The sequence below is a fragment of the Pezoporus occidentalis genome, unplaced genomic scaffold (assembly GCF_034315485.1).
Source record: "Pezoporus occidentalis ecotype Australia unplaced genomic scaffold, CSIRO_AGI_Poc_V1 ctg23, whole genome shotgun sequence".
In the NCBI taxonomy this organism is placed as follows: domain Eukaryota; kingdom Metazoa; phylum Chordata; class Aves; order Psittaciformes; family Psittacidae; genus Pezoporus; species Pezoporus occidentalis.
The window spans coordinates 2146235-2163372 of NW_026914180.1; the positions used below are offsets into that span (position 1 = coordinate 2146235).

Below are 17138 nucleotides of genomic sequence, written 5' to 3' on the forward strand. Positions count from 1 at the left end.
GCTGTGTCACTGAATGTGTGACACTGAGACCTTCCTGCTCCCCTGGTCCACTCCCGCTTCATTTCTCCTGTCAACCATGAGACAATTGCTACTGAGAATATGCGGGAAGGAGGACAGAGCTGAGGACCTTCATTCATGGATTGTGAGTGGAGCAAGAACTGCATGGAAGAGACTGAAGTATTTACTTTAGTCTGCGAAGACCACTTCTGCATGAACTTCCTAAATTTAGATTAAAGCTCCAGCATCAACCTGCGGAGGCAAACTCTGGTCTGTGGAAGCACAGGCAAAGATACACCAACCCCAAAATTGTCAGGATGATGGAGCTAGGTTTTTTTCAGTGATGTCCAGTGACAGGACAAGGGGCAATGGGTGTAAACTGGAGCATAGGAGGTTCCATGTGAACATCAGGAAAAATTTCTTTACTGTGAGAGTGACAGATCACTGGAACAGGTTGCCCAGGGGGGTTGTGGAGTCTCCTACATTGGAGATATTCAGGGCCCGCCTAGACAAGTTCCTGTGTGATGTACTCTAGGTTACCCTGCTCTTGCAGGGGGGTTGGACTAGATGATCTTTTGAGGTCCCTTCCAACCCTTAGGATTCTGTGATTCTGTGAAAATTCCTTCACATGCATACACATGTATATCAGCCCCAAAATATGTACCCTCACCTGTTATGAGCACAGAGAGCACTGTGCCACAACCAAGGCAGTCTATTAATTAGGTCCTCTTCTGTAGGAAGAAGCAATAGGTTCACCTGTCCTCCCTCTGCACAAGCCCAGCTCGCCTGTGATAGTATGTTTTAGCTGTTCAGGTGGTCCAGGGGAAGAAGCAGCATTTTCAGAAGTGACGTAGGGCATGGCTCAATGGTAGGAGTCTGTGCAGGTCTTAGCACCCCACATGCTGCACCTCCTGCCCCAGAGCTGGGGTGTTTCTGGGTGCTGAGAGCATCTGCATGGCCACCCCAGAGTGGAGGTTTTCCAGGGCAGCTATGCTTTAGTGATGAGCAGCATGATCGCAGCCCGCTGGGCTCAGGCCAGTGATAACCCTTATGCAGTATCTTGCTCTGGTGTGAATTCCTTTTTCTGGTTGAACTTAAAATGGTGTTGCAAGCGCATTAAACTGCTGGAAAAAAAAAAAAACAACTGCTCCTCTTGTAAGGTAGAAGTGTCCTGCAGGGATGTGCCTGCCACAGCGGTACGGTTCAACAGCAGGGGTTGAGCTGGACTCGCAGTCTACCTTTCCAGTGCTGAAGATGTGCCCATCCTCTGTCCACCCTGGGTCCTCATGAGAACTTCCTTCCTTTTGTACCATCACCATTCACATTCACGTTGAGTGATCAAATCCCTGAGGATTTGTTTCTCTTTTCCTTCCTGGCACATCCATCCTCCTCTGCTCTTCCTAGTCTTCATTCCCTTCCTTCTCCCTTCCTCTGTAGTCTTTGTTTTCCAGTCTCTGACCTCTACCCCCTCATGGCAGCTCTCCTCATCCTCCTCACCCAGACTCTTCCCTGGGATGCATTTTTTCATTTGCTGCTTTCCAGTTCTCAGTGTTTGCATATGTTGAATCCTTCATTTGATAAATTTCCTTGAGCATGAACCTGTTCTTGAAAAGAGAGCTGATCTTCAGCCACTTTCCTGGGGCCACTGCTGCATTTTGGGGTCTGTTGTGTAGGCCCTCAGTTTTCCTCTTTGTGACCCACTCCTTTTCCAGGACTTGCTCGTTTTGATCACTAAACCCTGAGCTGCTTTCACGGGAATGTTTGTTATAGCTCCAGACTCCCTTTCCAGAGCAGTAAGAGCCACTTCACAGCCCATCTCTAAGCCAGTAAAGTGTTGCCAGTCTTGTCTGTATTTTACTTTGATCAGTGTTTTGGGGTCCTTCTGCAGTTCTTCAAAGGTTTCTTCCACTTTTACTACCCTGAATACTTCAATATCGCCAGCTTTGGCACTGGTCACACCTGCCCCCTTTCCCTGTGTACTGGGTGTCCCTTGCCATGTCCTGCTCCCCTGTGCCTGTCCCCTGGTCAATCCCTCTTTCCAAGCCCTCCATGGTGCCCCACCCCATCCACCACTGAAGCTCCATCGCCCCTTTTTCCCCCTCCCACCTTTCTCCCCAGTATTCTTCATCCCACCTTGCTTCCTAGCCTTCCTCATCCTCTCTCCTCCTGCCTTTTCCAACCTTCTTTTCCTTATCCCTTCCTTCTTCCCAGTGCCCTCCTCGCCCTTCCTTCCTCTCTACTACTCTTCCTTTGCCACAATCTCTCCTTCCTGCCCTTCCTTCCCCATCCTTACCCCCACTGCCTTTTCCATCTTACTCTTCTCAGTCCCTCCCTTTTTTCCAGCCCTCCTCACTCCTTCCTCCCTACTCCTCTTCCTTTCCCACTATTTCTCCTCCTTACCCCTGCCTATCCTTCTTCCCTAAACTTCCCCCACCTTCCCCACTCCCATTTCTCCCTCCCCATCTTTAACCTTCCCCCCCTTCCTCAGCTCTCCTGCCCATCCCTCCTCCTCTCCCCACTCCCTCCCTCTCCCCACCGGCGGCAGGGGGCGCTGCGGGCTCGGCGGGGCTCCGCTCCGCTAGCGGGGCGGGGCGGGGCGGGCGGTGCCTCCTCCCGCCCTCCCGTCCCGTCCCCTCCCCTGCCCGCCCCTCCCCGCCGCCCGGCCGGGGCCGCGCTCGGGCGGCAGGCGCGCAGTCGGCGCGGCGGATCGAGCTATGCGCCCTCCGCGCCCAGCAGCCGGGCCCTGCCCGCGGGACGGTGCCGCTCGGGGACTAAAACTCTGTGGATACAGTGAAGTGGCTCTGGGACTCTGGGTTTAGCAGGAAAAAATAAATAAACACATGTAAGTTTCTCTTTTTTGTTTGCTCGTTAATAAAATTATAGTGGTAATAAAAAGGGGGGTGGAAAAGGAAATAAAACACAAGACAAAGACGGCCGGTTCCGAGCGTGTCGTGGAGGTAGTGCTGGGATCACCCTTTCCCCAAACTTTCCGCTCGGGGCGGGGATCCCGTCCGGGCAGAGGGGCTACGGGGGAGGAGCTGGAGGGGAGAGAAGTTGGCTCCGCAAAGCTGCGTCTGGGTATATAAGCAGAGGATATAGGTGTGCGTATGTATGTATTGCTGTCGAAGGGTAACTCTGTCAGGGAATTGGTCTAGTTTCCATCTCGCTTCTGCGCCCAGAAGTGCTGGAAAAAACTCAAAACATAGAAAATACTCTGCAAATTGTTCGCTTAATGTCATGTGGCAGCAGATGTGTCGGGGTAGAAATTCAGTGGCACATTTTGAAGGGAAGAAATGAACTAGAATGGGTGTTTCTGCGGTGGCAGGGAAAATGTTCTTCTGTAATGAGAATATTATTGGTATCACTTGTTGTGAGAATTGACGTATTTTAAGTGTATACCTTAATGGCACCACTCACCACAGAGCTGTTTGTAGAATATCTCTGCTTAAAACGCGTGGAGTTTTTACCGGCACACGTTAAAAGCTCCACTTGACTTGTGCAAGTAAAAGAATAACAGGGAGAGGTGTGCTGCGCTCCAGCAAGGTGATCACAGTTTATCAAGGCAGCCCCAAGGGGAACAGAGACATACCGGGAGGACTGTAAGAGAGAACGAAAGCTAAATTAAAGGAATACTTACACAACCAAAGTGTGGCTGCAATCAGAATAAATCAGGCCTTTTCATTTTATTTTCCCTGGAGATTTGGCTGAGGAGGTGGACACGAGCTTCTAGAAAGCGGAGAAACACATGAGCCATGCACACCTACAGCAACAGGTCTTGTTTTGTCTGGAAAGGATGAGCTGAGCTTTGTGAGTGCTTGAGCTAAGCTTTTTCCAGGTTCAGCTGGGGCAGGCGGTGATCCCACAGGCAGGCATTGAATCCAGAGCTGGTGGCCCCGATTTCTCCCACCACCGGGTTGGCGAGCAGCTCTTCCCAAAATACAGGACGGATGGTGGAATAAACGTGGCGATTCAAAGAGGATTTGTCAATACTAAAAATAACCGGGCCCGCAGATGTGTCCTAGAGGGTCATGTCCAGGCGCTGCGTTTTCGGGGCCAATGAGCTCATTTCAGTGATTTTCTGTCGGTGTGTCCTGTCCAAGGTGCTGAAGTTCATTTTGCTGCAATTTCCCAGGATTTCGGGGCTTTCCAGACGTGCTCTTGGAGGCTTCCTCTGGTCTGAAGCTGCTGGGGAGTGCTTCCCCTCTGGGTGGTGCAAAGAAAAAGCAGGGATGTGTTTTCAGACACGTATATTTGATCTGTCTTTTTGGCGTGGGAAAGCAGGCCAGGTGGAGCCGCAGATGGATCTGGCAGATCCTATAAGCTTTTGGTGGCAGAGAATTGGAAAGGTCAGAGCTGTGTGAGGCAGTGAGGAGTGAAACCCATTCTAATGGACCCAGAAAGTGGTGTTTCTGAGAGTGTTGCTGCTGTTGGTTTGAGTGCAGTGCCTCTAATGAGACATCTAGTTCTGAAAAAGTTGATGGGAGTCCTGTGTTAGAATGAGTATGATGCAAATGGGATTTATGTCCTCTGATTTTGGTAATTTTTTTGTTTGCTTTTTTTTTGTTTTTTTGGCTGGTGTAGCTTTTTCAAATGGCAAACATGGTTGAAAGAGAGCTTCAGAAATAGGGGGTCTTTAAGAAAAAAAGCATATCTTTTGGGAGCAGGTGTCTCAAAGTTTAAACAATGGAAGCCCGTCCTGCAAGTTGAGATACTTTTAGATTAATGTGCCAAAAGGTCTCAGCCTTAAGTAGTGGAGTTTACGTAACCTTTGGTATGCAACAGATCACTGTATTGCCAGAAGTAATCATAGATGAATATGTTACTTAACTTGTACATGACTGGAGTTTGTTGTAATGCGTTTTTTCTCAGTTCCCAATGCTCGTTCTGAATCCATTCATGATAAGCTTTGTACTCCTGCCTGTACTCCTGACTCTTAAAGGGCTTTACAAACAGAAAGGAGCAGATTCTAATGCCCGTGTTTGCACGGAGTAGTTTACACCATGGCAAGTCCTACAGATTTAAAGCATGCAAAAACTCTGTACAGTGTGGTAGAGACCTGATACTGTTTCATACCCTCAATCATTCGTCAGAGCACACAAAGGTATTCAGTTGCATCATTGGTTATGTACTCTAAATACTTTGACCATGAAGGGTGTATGTAGACCATGAGGCTTCCTGACTCTGAATGACAGCTTATGGGTGCAGAGTTTAAAACTGCAACACAGTTGAAAGTGTGATATTCCTGGTACGAATCAGAAACCCGCCTCTGCTCTCGCTGTGGTGGACTAACACCTGTGGCACCAGCTCACACCTCCCAGGACTTTTACAGGCTACAGGAAAATGTTAAGTAGCTGCTGTGTTCTTGATTTATATGTTTTGAAAATTATATTTAAAAATATACTGATAGGAATCCTGAGGGGCACGGGAGATCTATGAAATGTAGCTGGTTTTGTTTTTTTTTAAAGATCCTATTTATGATATTAGACAGGGATTGGCCCCTTCCCTTCCCTTCCCTTCCCTTCCCTTCCCTTCCCTTCCCTTCCCTTCCCTTCCCTTCCCTTCCCTTCCCTTCCCTTCCCTTCCCTTCCCTTCCCTTCCCTTCCCTTCCCTTCCCTTCCCTTCCCTTCCCTTCCCTTCCCTTCCCTTCCCTTCCCTTCCCTTCCCTTCCCTTCCCTTCCCTTCCCTATGTGAACAAAGAATTTGAGTTGCATATTAAAGCATGGCAGTCATTTGGTAATCCTGGTTATGCTTCTCAGAAGGAACAGGTTATTAGCTGTTAGTACCTTAAATGCCTTAGTTTTTGGAAGATCGATTTGAAAACCATCAAAGAGACCTGTTGTTTTCAGAGGTGGGTGCTCAGTTCCTCCTGAAAATTGCTGCCTTGTAAGTTGTCTCCAAGCGTCCTCAAGAATTACTTTGGAAAATTACAGCTCTGGTAGTTTAAATGTGGCAACAAGTAATTTTTCAGTTCTGTTAAATAAAATTCAGGTATTGCAGAAGCAGCATCACTCTTAAGTATATGCTTGACTTTTCTGCTTTGTGTTTACATGCTGTCTTGAGGTAGGGCCTTAATCATAGTATGAAGTAATTTATATTTGAAATTCTGTCACAGTTTCTCACTTTTACCATCTAACCTGGAGGAAAATACATGAAGTCACTTGGGTATACCCCTCTTTGCTTATAGCGAGTTATCTCTTCCATGGTGACAGGTTTGACTGCAAACAGTTCAGATAAACATGTACTTATTTATCTTTTAAATAGCATTGTACTTACGAACATCTACCAAAACAAAACCCTGGTTGTATTTCTATTGATCTTGGTTTATTATTTACTCTGCAAACCAAATTGATGGGCCCACTTTGACCTGGCTCTGTCTCTTTGGGTTTCTCTTGAAAAGTGACAGTTTCTAAATCAGGAAGGAAATCAGGTCACATTTCTGGCTCTGCAGGATTTATCTCATTGCTCTTCTTCCAAAGTAATTAGAGTTACTAATAATGAGGAAAAGAAAACTTTTCCAGAGCTGTAATGTCCCTAACCCCTCTCTCCTTGCAGTTTTTGTGTCACTGAAGAGATCTGTGTAGTTCAGAAAGTTTGATGTGGAGTTTCCTTTTGCTCTATACATGCAGTAACTTCCTTTACATTTATCTGCCAGTGATACGCTTACCCTTAGAAATGTACCTTCTTTTCCTTAGGTTGATAAGGTTTCCTTATTTATTTCTCACTCATTGTGGGATGCTGTTACTGAACCAGCTGCAGGCTGCGCAGTTGCAGAGATTGAGATCTTCTGGGAGAAGAATGAGGAAACTTTTACCAAAGCTAACCTTCATCCCTGTCCCAAAGCAGGCTGGGGGCAGAGTGGGCACACTGGTTTTGTTAAATGTTTGCTGTACCAGCCGTCACGATCACTGTTTGTAGTCCTCCTTTTTATGTTTCTTATTAATCCTAGTTCACAGAGGTATATTCCCAGGAAAGGCGGTAAATAAACCACAAAAATCCCCTCTCCTCTAAGATACCCATTTTGAGGAGGTGCAGCTTGGCCTCCTGCGAGGGGGTCACCTTGTGAATCTTTTGTGTGCAACATTTTCATTGGTGTCTAAAGTTCCTTTATCTTTCATGGCAAAAACATGCCTCCCTGCGCTTTGTAATGAACAAAGCCTGTTTTAATCACAATTCTGCATGACAAGAATGGCTTGGATTTTATTTTTATCATAATATTGCAAGAGCTCTTTAAATGTGGAGATATCACATCAAATAATAATGTTGTACCAAAACATGCAAAAAAATTAGAAGTTCTGTTAAGCTCTGAGTTTTCCCTTTCCCTTTTTAAATTTAATTTTAAAATGAGAAGATCTTGTTTTCTCTCTTGGAAAAAAAAGCAAGTCCATTCTTTGCAAGATTATTCATTTCAGCTTTTAGCTTGAAGTGAACTTCCCTGGTTCACTAAACTTCTGTCAAAGAAGCTTCCTATTGCAATGCTGAGAGCCCTACCAACAGGTCAGAGATTCTTTCTAAAACTTGCTGTATTCTTAAGGCACTAAAACTGCTCTGCATCCAGGTTATTGTTTGAAACATATTTGCAGCTTGTGCTTTATTAATTTCAATCCAACTCCAGTATTAGTATGGGATGTTTTGACAGTCTTACTAAAATCAGGTTAATATTTAAGTTTCTAGAAGTTAGGCAACTGAATGCAGACCGTGAACATAGTTAAGGCATTTGTGCTAGAAGCAAGGAGTCTCTCTCAATATTCATGGCATTTGAAGGCTGATACTGAATAATAAGCCAGGTTTGAGGTTTCTTGAAGGGTTTTCAGGGGTGGGAGAAGTTGTGGTTGGTTTTTTTCCCTGCTGTTCCTAAAGGCTTTAGAAAATATAAAAATTTATATAATCAGTACTTATGGAAAAACGCGCCCATGGACAAGTTCTTTCCAGACCCATTAGCTGAAGATGATAGGGTAGATATTAACTTTTTAGGCCAAAATCCATTATCTGAGACTGTGGTATTTTGAAAGTGATTTTTCCAAGATTATTCTTCTTACCATAATAAAACAGTCACTTTATCCAAAGAAATGTGTGCTTTTGTGAGTGTCTTGGTGTCTGAATATGCTGCTGCTTCTCCTAGCTGGCTTACAGCCTGCTGGGTTGAGCAAGATTTGTGTTCATCACGGCTCCAGGTTTACAGAATCTCCATCCTAGGTACCCTAAAAAGGACAACAGAGAGGAATCATTTCTAGTTGTTTTCAGTAAGTGAAAATTCATCCCTGTAGGAGCCAGCTCAGATATTAAGCCCCAGTGCCAGCCCGGTTCAGTCTTCTGAGAAGCATCTCTGCTGCCGGGCTGTGCAAGGGCAGACACTGAACCTGGGAAGTGCTGAAAAACATGAACTTTAAAGAAAGTGGTGATTAAATAAAGAAAAAAACTCACCGTCATGTAAAGAGGAGCAACTCTGTGGTGAGTTTTTTGTTTTTCCCTGTGATGTAGCCAACAAAATTGGGCGCAGGGTTAGGGAGAAGAATGTTAGAGGGTGGTTTTCAGTGATAGAAGAAGCTCTGTGAGTGGCTGTCCCACTAGAGATGCAGCCAAAGCCCGTGGACATGCATGACAGTGGAAGGGATGGGCAGAATAACAAGAGGGCTTCAGTCCAAGCTTAGCACTTCTGAAATGCATCATGAAAGTGTTACAGCCTGACCTGTAGACAGGCATTTAGTGTTGTCAGAGGCCTGACACGTTAGTTGCTGTTACATAATGCACAATTATAAAATCACACTAAAGCCTCTTTAAAATACCTGCCTGATTATAACAAGGTAATTATGCTGTGTCTAATAGAGCTGGGTGCTGCAGGGAAGGAATCCCCGTGCACCAAAACCTGTTCTTCTCACTGCCGTGTCTGACACAGCTGGCATTGCCATCCTTTTGGCCCAGGAAAGTCCTAAACCCTCTAAAACCCCCATGGTTGTGTGTCTGCTCCCCACTTTACAAGCCCGTGCTGGTTCTCGTATTACAGGGGTTGTCCTTTCCTTCTGGACGAGGATTTCTGGCCACCGCTGCTCCCCATATTAGTACAGCCAGTGCGATGGTGTGACGCAGCCACCCTCTCTCCCTCCCCGGGGCTGAGCACATTGTGTCCGCTGCCTCCCCAGCCTGATTTTCAGCCTCCGACACTGAGCTGTGTGTGGCTCCTGTGCTGCTGGAGAGGCCAGAGGCGTTGCCAGTGGTGTCTGCAGCAAGAGGGTCTGCAAAGCACTGCAAGTATCTTAAGAATTTTCTCCCTCCACCCTTTTATCTCTTTTCAACAGTGTTTCACCTTGAGAGGTCTAATCTTTCTCGATGCATGTGTGTAATTCTCATTCATGTGAGCACAGGGGCTGCTCCCGTCGTGTTCTGTGTCTCTCTTGGGAAATAAACCCTTCTGAGTTGCAGTGCGTGGCAAAGTTCCTCCGGTTTGCTGAAGTCCTCGTAGCTCTTTTCTTCCCTGCGTCCATCAAAGAGAGGGACAAATCCTCCTCTCAGCTCCGCCGGCATAAATCCAGATCGATTCGTTTGACTTCGGCGGAGCTAATCCAGATTTACTCAGCCTTTCCCTGAGGACTTCCCCATTTTTTTTTGCTCTAGGTGACTGTTAGTGGGCCAATGTCAAAATACATCTGATGTAGTCAGATTCGCTGTCTCCAGCCATTAATTGTTCCCTGGCAAAAGTTTCTGAGGAAGGGCGGTTGTATTTGAAAACAATATACAAATTCTGTTGCTAAATTTAGAAAGTAAGGGGGACTTTTTTCCCCCTCCTGTTGAAACTAAATATAATTTGAAAGATAATATATGAAGATTTAAATATAGTGTGCGATTATACATTGCATATGAATAGTTTCTCTCGGTTTTAACATGTTTGGTTTATTTTTCCATCTTTCTCAGCAGACAGCTGTTAGATAAAGAGAGAAAAGTAAACAGTTGTTATGAAACCATACGTCATAGCTAATTGAAAAAAAAAAGGATCATCATATGAGTATGGGAAGAAAAAGGCAGAACAAATTCTCTCTGTGCTTTTCCCCCTTGTCCTAGCATTTCTTGATGCTTCTGCAGTAGTGCTTTAGCTAAAGTAGTACTTCAGTCCTGAAAAAATTTCCAGTAGGTCTGTTTGTGCTGATGTTCCTGCTGGGTTCAGGCAGTTTTGAATTGAGGCTCAGAATTCTTCACAGGAGGATGAAATTGTGGTAGAAACTTTCCTAGGAAAGTCTATGAGTTCTTGGATTCCTTTGCCCTTAGTGGGAGCTTTGCTTGAGTTACACTGAGTCCGCTTTTCTGTGAAGTTGCCTTAGCTTGATGACCCCCAAAAGTTTTGTCATGGCCATATGGCATCTGAACAAGCATCTGCAAGGTGTGCAGATGTCCTTTTGGCTGTCAAGGATGGCTTGGAGAACTTCTGTTTTCTTGTACCTGGGAAAGGCAGCATCAACTGTTAGTTCTATGCAAAATCGCTCTTTTAGTTGAAGGATTCCTCCAGCTTTTCCCCATTTTGTGAAACCTGAGTTGTGCGGGGGGCAAGTCTCGCTCTGTATGTTGTGAGCTCAATAGTCAGGACTCAGCAAAAATCTCTGCTTTTTAGCTGCTTCTCAGAGAAGGCCAGAAAGAACCTAGAAACAATGCAGTGGGTCACATGTTGCCTTTTTTAAATAAATATGGAGAATGGCAAGAAATAGTAACAATAATAAAAATTAATTAACAATAATAGCAATAACTAAAAACAAACAACAACAAAAAAAAAAACCACCCACAAAAACTCCAAAACTAACAACCTGGTGATTCTAGACTCCAGGGAACAGAGCAAGTGGCTGAATATGAAGTTATGGTCTGAAAACATTGAAAGATTCTGGGCTGTGGTTTTCTTTTATTAATTAGCTAAAGTGATGTTCAGAACCTGAAACCAAGGCTTTTAGACACATCTCTGGTGCCTAATTCCGCTCGCTGTCTCATAACAGGGTGAATCTAGAGACTGTTTATTGAAGTCAGTGATGCAGCATCAACGTAATAGCAACATAAGGGAGAGGGAGGATTTGTTTATGAGCATAAAAGTCCCCTGGACAGTTTAGCACTAACAGTGAAAATCACTGAATGGCTGCAAAGCACAGAGCTTAAATGTAGCTGAAATAAATTTTCTGGAACATTTCCAGAGCTATTTTAAGGGCCTGATGTAGAGATCTGTGAAGCCAAAGGTAAAGCTCCTTTTGACATCTTTGAAACTGGCATTATGCTTTATAACATAATTTCCTCCCTAGAATTTTCTAAAGCTGTCTTTTAGGTGTATTTTTATTAACTATTATGCCAGATGTAATGTCTTTTGTATCCCTTTAGTGTTTGGATTGGTTAAATGTCCTGTAAGAAGGAAGTATCATAATTTGTTGTACAGGAAATTTTAATTTTCAATGTATTTAGTCTTCATTGCACAAGCCATAGAAAATAATCTTTTGCTGCTTGGTTGCTCAGTTGGCTTACCGTTGCTCTCCTCATGCATCTATCTCATCCTGTAGCTTTAGAACCCACTGGACAATCTGGTTCACAGATTCAAGACAGGGCCAAAAGATATTTGGGTTTTGCAAGTACTGTTAAGGGATGTTTCTGGATAGACAGTAGAGAGACTGAAAGGAGCGTCATACATAAGAAGGTGGCTGGAGGGTGACTCAGTCACCCTATTCATTCACAGCAGTGAATCCAACATGATCCATAGGGAAGCAGATTACTTAGGTAATGTGGGTTCTTCACATAGTTTTACTGTTTCATAGCATACAGTATTGTATTTTATATTTAATGTCCAACTGCCAGGCCAGTGACAGCTTAACCTACATCAACCAAGTTTATGAGATCAAGGTGTAGGCTATAACTGCATAGTTTTAAAGAGAACTTGGAAACAAATCCCTGGGATTTCAGCCCCTTGGGAAATCACATCTGAAAAGACTCCGTTATATCAATTTAGTGGCTGTTCCAGACCCACCCAAGATATGTGCTGGCTTCAGGAGGCTGTGGATAGCTCTGCATGTGCTGTCTGCTGGGGAGTGGGTATCAAGAGTTAGGGACCAAAGGTGTCCCCAGCCATGAGAGAGCCTGTGGTCCTGTCTAAAGACTGGAGGACGTGAAAGAAGGACAAAGATGATGTCTCAGAGGATCATGGCCCTCCTTCTCTAATCCTGTCCCATGCATTGTTATAGCTGATTTTCAGCGTGTGCATGGGGAATGTTTGACTGTATTGGCAATGATGCCCACTTTTGTGCATTAGATACAGATTAATAACCATTATTCAAAAATATGTATTTTATTTATATATGCATATATATATATAAATAAAAGAAATCAGGAATGAAGCAGGGATATTGAAAATTCCATTTCCATCTCCACCAGTTGTATACTCCCCATTTTACTGGAACTGGCATACCTATGGTGTCAGATGGGACATGTGTGCCCAACAATTGCAAGAAGCTGGAGCAAACTGGGATGAGAGGCAGCAGGGAATACACTGAAGATATCCATTATGTGTGTGCACCCATACAATGAGGCTGCAGCTATTTCTCCTCCAGCCCTTGCCCTGACCGTTGCTGTGAGTGGTACGAGGAAGGGAAAATGGAGGGTGTCCCTGACCTGGTAATCCCCAGCTGCCACCAAGCCTCCTGGGAGGCACCCCCAGCCAGCGCAGATTAACACAGCCCACAGTGGGGACTGGCCTGTGGCCAGCATGGCCCTGGGATCAAAGGAGCATGGAGGTGGCTGGGAGCCACCTTCGGCCTCTCCTCACCCCATTCTGCAACAGCTTTTGCCTTCCCTGATAAATCAAGCCCACCCTCTGCAGCTGTTTGGTTGCAGATCAAAATGGGGTTTTCTGCTATATATTGCATAGGGTGTTTATGGCCAGGTGCTCTTTCTGAGCTAACAATTTGAGTATAGTAATCTTTCTTAAGCATCTTTCTGGGAGAGCGACATTCATATATGATGGCTGTCTTTTTAGTTTATGAACAGAAAAAGGGTCTTCTGACCCCAAACTATAAATCATGGAAGTGTGAGGCTGGGAACCATCATGAGGTTGTTACAGGCAGATCCAGTCAGAGGAATGTAATGATCTGTGCCCAGTTCTCTGCAGTGTCAGTGCTGGCCAAGCCAACTCTAGGAGGAAAGGAGCAGGAAGGAACTGCATACATCAACATTTTTGAGTCTAAAAAGTCAGAAGGAGACTGGGAAAACTCAGACATGTGTACACCCAGCACTGAAAATGGTATATACTACTGGCAAGCTGGTGCCCTTGATTTGGTTTACAGCGAGTGGCTTTATCTCTGTTAGAGAGGTTTTTTTGGAGGGCTGTTTGTCTACCAGGACCAGGAGAAAGGTGTTTCAAAACATACTTTGAAGGGATTGTCACTGTTATCCCCATTGGCTTCAGCTGCCCTCTTGCCCCAAAATTCAGAGGGTATTTCCCTGCGCATGAGCAAGCCCTGAAAGGGTCAGGAAACAAACTGAGCAGTGACATATGAAGGAATGCATTTGCGAGGGTATTTTCTCCTCTTGCTTGAGTGGACTAGGATCTCAGCTTGAATGCAGAGCACCATCACTTCTTGCTCATTTTAAATTGTGGCAATGGAACACGCGGAGTGGTTTGCACAACCACGTGGCCCAAAGCACTACGTAAAAAATAATAACTCACAAATTTATGTCTGTAGGATGTAAAATATGCTGGAGATGTGCTTCCCAATGCCAGTTTGAAAGCTAGTTTTACAGTTATAGCTAGCTTTGCATATGTTTGAATAGTTCCCTGGTACATGATTTCTTTTAAGAGTTTCCTATAATGTTCATGAATGTGAAAGATGTGATTAGCATAGGAGATCATTGCTTGTAGCAACTACAGAATGTATTAGGCTACCCATCAGTCTTGTTGTTAGAGCACTCCACAGAATTCAATGGGAGACATTACACAGTTGCCTTTACGAGCTTGGGAAACTTTTCATAACATCTTACAATCTAGGCATTAGCTTTGCTACAAAGCAAGTTCGCTTCGTCCATTGCAGTTCTTCACTTTGGTTACCGACCTGCACGCTAAAAATAAATGTTAAAAAGCAGAATTGAGATCAATCTCTAATTGATTTTGACTTGTATCCAGTTGAAAGCAGAACCAATGCTTTCTGGAATGTTACTGATTGGGAGCTTTGTGGAGCTGTATATGAGAGAAAACATCAACACTAGAGTATGAGATCTCTTAATTTGGGCTTCATACGGAGTTTTAGGCACTTAAATGTCAGAATAAAGTTCAAATGTTCATCAAAGTCCTATGAGGATCCTCAATGTCAATGACATTTCTATTAAAAACTGTTCTGTGAAGCTTTGCTGCCTGTAAATGCTGGTTCCTTGAACCAGAAATTGCATGGACTTTTGAAGCAAAAGCCTCTGCAGGGTAACAGGATGGCTGGAGAGAGTTTCTGAGTGGGGAGCAAAGGGGAAGTTGCCACGAGAGCCAAGCTCAGCTGCTTTGCTTTGACTGTGGGTCAGCTGAGGACAGCATCCGTGAGGGTTTTGTGGCTCCTCTCTGTCCCCACACCTCTAGTATGGCTCCCGCACTAAAGGTGGTGGAAACCACTCTTTTTCAGAAGCGAGAAGTCAGGCAGGGATCCCTTCTTTCCTGTGATGCCCGGTGTCACTGTGACAGCACCCCATCCCACGCCTCCATCTCCAAAAATACCACCCAGCTCCCTCCACTGAGGCTGCTGCTTTTCTGGATGTTTTTCCTGGACTGCCAGCCCTGTGCCTTTGTGGGGGGACGGAGGCAGGGGAGAGCCAAAACAGAGGACAGCCTATTTTTAGCCTGACTATCTCCCACTCCCTGGAAGGCTGGGTGCCAATTAGGTGGTGTCGCAGGGCAACACTCGCCTGTCTGTAACACAGCCCTGATGGTAGCTGGGCTGTGGCAGGCACTGGAGCAGAAAAGGAGCAGAGATTCGAGCCATCTTTCTGCAGTGAGGGACCCTCAGCCTGTCTAGATTTGCAGTAATGTTTAATTTTTATGGTTGCTTCTGCTTATTTTTAACCGAGTAGCAGTCCCTCCCATCACATTCTATAGCAGAGGTCCATATACACCATGTTCTATGGTGTTTTGAAGCCCGAGTACAGGATTTCAACTTGTACCTTGCTGTTCATTTGGTAGTGGGATAAAAAAAAAAAAGGTTATAAAATTTAGGCTCAACCCCATAATTTAGAGATTATAAAACTGTAAAGTAAAACTGTGATCACCTACTCTGTCTCCAGAATAGCAGACGGCTCCTCATAATTAGTATTGTTTGAGCTACAGCATATGCCATCTAGAAAACAGGAATTGAGGAGGGATGGATTTTCCATCCTTCAGTCTTTGGTAAATTATCAGTGTTTGGTAAACTGTGGTTAAATTATTTTCTTAGAAGTGTGCACATTACACCTAAGTTATATTTCCTTTTTTTCCAGTTCTGGCTGCTGGAGTTCTTCAGTCTTAGTCTGATAGACTGCAAAGTACTCTGTAATATGTGGAGTGGTAGTACTGTTGTAGCTGTATTTGGCCAAGGCTGCTGGTACAGTGATTAATTCATCCCTTTACTTTCTGTTTGTGATGATTGAGCCCTCTGCAGCGTTTACTATGAGCCTGCTTTCCAGCCTGTAATTGTCCTTAGTGATACTTCCCTAAACCTTTCTAATTTATCACCATAACCCTTGGATTTTGGACATCAGAACATAAATGCTCTACAGGGGTAATGTTCCCATCAAATTATATTACTGTCCTCTGAGCCCTGATTAACCAAGCCCTGCATCAGCTATTCTGCTCTGTTGTCCAGAAAGCAGAGAGGCCAACATTCACTCAGATCTTTCTGTTTATCCATATAAAATACTGGCACAACCATGGTTTTCATCTGTGCTTTACAAGTGTCCCAATACCTAGTCAAGCAACACTGATATTCAGAGTTGCCATCTTGGCCAAGTATGTATCAACTTTTGGGTACAATTATCCCCACTTGTTGATTTAGAAAGTCTAACTAAAGAAGCTGGTATATATTATACTACTTTATCACTCTTATATTGGAAAGAATGTCATTCTCAGCATATTATTGCTCCATCATATAGATTTTTCCCAAGTACAGAACAGAAATATGTATTGAATATTTCCGTAGTGTTGTACCTGACAGTACTTATAGGATACATTTTGTTCCTAATGTATTTGAAAAGTTCCTTCTTGTCTTTCCTTAAAAAGGCCAGCAATGTCTCTAGCTACAGGTTTCCTACTGTGTCTTTCTACTCTATCACTGGCACCTTTGTTTACATGTATTAATCTTGACTTCGTTCAGTGTCTAAAAAGAGTGACTGTACAGTCTTTGCACTACATGGCCAACATGGGATTTGAAGGAAAATGCAGTGGGTATTTGGAGAGAAATGGGAAACTAGGAAAGGGAAAAGTCCCCAGAATCTCATTTCTCTTCAGAAAGCAAAACAGATCTGCTTCATGTCACCAAACCTTGGTGTATTCCTTTTAATAAAGGACAAACTAAGAGGGACTGCAAGTGCCCAACTTTAATACAGAGCAGTCTGGTACATGTTCTCACGCTATATCATACAATGGCACATCTAAATACACTCTTTTCCCCATGAAATGTGGTTGCAATATCATGCCACCCTCTTTTGTGTTTCTGCTAATGGCCTACACATAACTGGGACTTAGGAAAGTCATACCAGGGTCAAAAAGAGAGTCATCATCCTACAGACTGCAACAAAATGGCATCACTGGGACAGTCAGTTGCTTCAGCATGCCCTTGCTGGGCTGAAACACTCAGGACTTCAGGAGAAGCCCTCTGCTCAGTGGGAGAGCACAGGCTGGGAGATGAGCTATAATGCTGAGTCAATAAGCTGAACACCAAGAGTTAAGAAGAGGAAGGGTAACTTTCCAAATCATGATTGAATCCCTACAAGACAGTGAGATTTTCCTTCATTTACAGAAAGTATCAGAATTCTGTCTTTCAAACCCACTAATACTGGCATCCACTAGCAAGAGATGCAGGCCTCCTGGCTTTGACTGAACATGAACTCTGGGCTGATGCATATTTATTTATTATTATTTTCTATTTCATGCTGCTGATTGTCCTAGATGCAGGGGAGGAAAA

General features: G+C 44.4%; 1 protein-coding gene across 4 annotated transcripts in view; it reads left to right on the plus strand.

The window, feature by feature from the left end:
• Positions 1 to 2662: 2662 nt before the first annotated feature.
• Positions 2663 to 17138, plus strand: part of LOC134165051 (sodium channel protein type 5 subunit alpha-like) — a 213711-nt gene continuing 199235 nt past the window's right edge. For all 4 annotated transcript variants that reach the window (XM_062621392.1, XM_062621393.1, XM_062621394.1 and 1 more), the window contains exon 1: positions 2663 to 2839. The gene's annotated coding sequence lies outside the window, so the exon portion shown is untranslated. The remainder of the gene's footprint in view (positions 2840 to 17138) is intronic.